This window comes from Ornithorhynchus anatinus, chromosome 11, assembly GCF_004115215.2.
Source record: "Ornithorhynchus anatinus isolate Pmale09 chromosome 11, mOrnAna1.pri.v4, whole genome shotgun sequence".
In the NCBI taxonomy this organism is placed as follows: Eukaryota; Metazoa; Chordata; class Mammalia; order Monotremata; family Ornithorhynchidae; genus Ornithorhynchus; species Ornithorhynchus anatinus.
In genome coordinates this window covers 3,675,406-3,677,675 of record NC_041738.1, presented here as the reverse complement: position 1 = coordinate 3,677,675, position 2,270 = coordinate 3,675,406, and positions in this window count along the sequence as shown.

Here is a 2,270-nt window from a genome sequence, read left to right as displayed (position 1 = left end):
GGCAGCCGCGTGTTTATTTGCGGGAGCTGCAAGGAGCGGGGCGTGGACCCATCTCCCAGAGATCCGCCCGGCTCTTAGCCGCGCCGGCCTGCTGTCCCGATTGCCCCGATGGACCGGGGCTGGCCCCATCCTCTCTGAGAATGCCCACTCCGGCCCCTCCCGGAGAGACGGACCCCACCCCCTGAAGATCGGTCCAGACCCAGGCCGGTGCGTGGAAGAGGGTCACCTGGTTCATATTAAGCGCTTACTGTGTGCAGAGCACTGTGCTGAGCGCTTGGTAGAGTACAGTGCAACAGCAGACACATTCCCTGTCCCCGACGAGCTCACACTCCATTCTCAAGAGCCAGCGGGACCAAGTGCCTTGCCCCGGTCCCCCTCCCTGGGAGACGGGGGCACCCGGAACCCCCCCGGAGACTAGTTCTCCCGGATCTCGGTGCTGGGGTTCCCCGAGAGATACCGGAGCAGCGTGACCTAGTGGAAAGAGTTGGAGTCCGGGGGTCAGAGGACGTGGGTTCTGATTCCCATTCCACCACTTAACTGCCGTGTGACCTTGAGCAAGTTCCTTAACTTCTGTTCCTTAGTTACCTCATCTGTAAAACGGGGCTTAAGCCTGTGAGCCCCACATGGGACAGGGAGCGCGTCCATCCCAATTGAATGGTATTTACCAATCAGTGGTATTTATCGAGTGTTTACCGTGTGCGGAGCCCTGCACTAAGCACTTGGGCGAGTATAATGCGACAGAGGTGGTAGACGTGTTCCCCGCCCACGAGGAGCTGACGGTCTAGAGGGGGAGTCAGACAATATAAATAAATTACTCCACACGAATTGGCCATCTGTAGCTGGCTCCCGGTCAGGCGGAGTAGACTAGAAGTGTCTTCAGAAAGGTAAAGTCCAAAGCTAAAATGAGTCCAGAACTTCCTTGAAATTTATATCGGCAATAAAACATTCAACCGCCCTTGTGTGCTGAGATCTCACATCTGTCTAGTAGTGAGGAGAGAAGCCCGCGGGGCTCTGAAATAGTGTCTGCCCAAAGGGTCTCCTCCTCGTCTAAAAAGAGTTTTAACGCTTTTCCCGGAACATCTATTTTACTAATGTTCCAGGTAGGTAATGGGAATTTTTGGCTGAAAACCTTTTGCAGGCCCTGAGGTGTTTGGTACAGTGTAGTCTAAAGGAATCCGGTAATGCCTCTTATAGTGTGCTCATTTTATTTTGGACTGTCTTCCTAAAGAAAACCGATCGTGTTTATTGAGAGCTTACTTTGCGCCGAGCACTACTGAGCGCTTGGGAGAATACAGTACAACAGAATTAATAATGTTGGTATTTGTTAAGCGCTTACTATGTGCAGAGCGCTGTTCTAAGCGCTGGGGGAGATACAGGGTCATCAGGTTGTCCCACGTGAGGCTCACGGTCTTAAACCCCATTTTACAGTTGAGATAACTGAGGCACAGAGAAGTTAAAGTGACTTGCCCACAGTCACACAGCTGACGAGACAGAGCAGGGATTAGCAGGCACGTTCCCCGCCCGTAACGAGTTTACAGTCTAGAGGGGGCTCGGCGGAAAGAGCCCGGGCTTGGGTGTCAGAGGTCATGGGTTCGAATCCTCGCTCTGCCGCTTGGCAGCTGTGTGACCGTGGGCAAGTCACTTCACTTCTCTGTGCCTCAGTTACCTCATCTGGAAAATGGGGTTGAAGACTGTGAGCCTCATGAGGGACAACCTTATTACCCTGCATCTCCCCCAGCGCTTAGAACAGTGCTCTGCACATAGCGCTTAAATACTGAGAGGCAGTGTGGCTCAGTGGAAAGAGCCCGGGTCTAGGAGTCAGAGGTCATGGGTTCTAATCCCGGCTCAGCTGCTTGTCAGTCGGGTGACGTTGGGCAAGTCACTTCTCTGTGCCTCCGTTACCTCATCTGGAAAGTGGGGATGAAGACTGTGAGCTCCGCGTGGGACCTGATCATCCTGTATCTAGCCCAGCGCTTTGAACAGTGCTCGGCACATAGTAAGCACTTAACAAATACCAACATTATTATTATTCTTCTAATCCCAGCTGTGCCATTTTCGGGCTATAGGAGCCAGACACTTCATTTAGCTTCCGTTTCCCCATCTTTTAGAATGGAAGTTCAGCACCTGTTTTCTTTTCGTGGTATCTGTTAAGCGCTTACTAGGTGCCAGGCACTGTACTAAGCGCTGGGGTAGATGCAAGTTCATCAGGTCGGAACATGGGGCTCACCCTCTTAATCCCCCCTTTTACAGGTGAGGTAATGGAGGCTCAG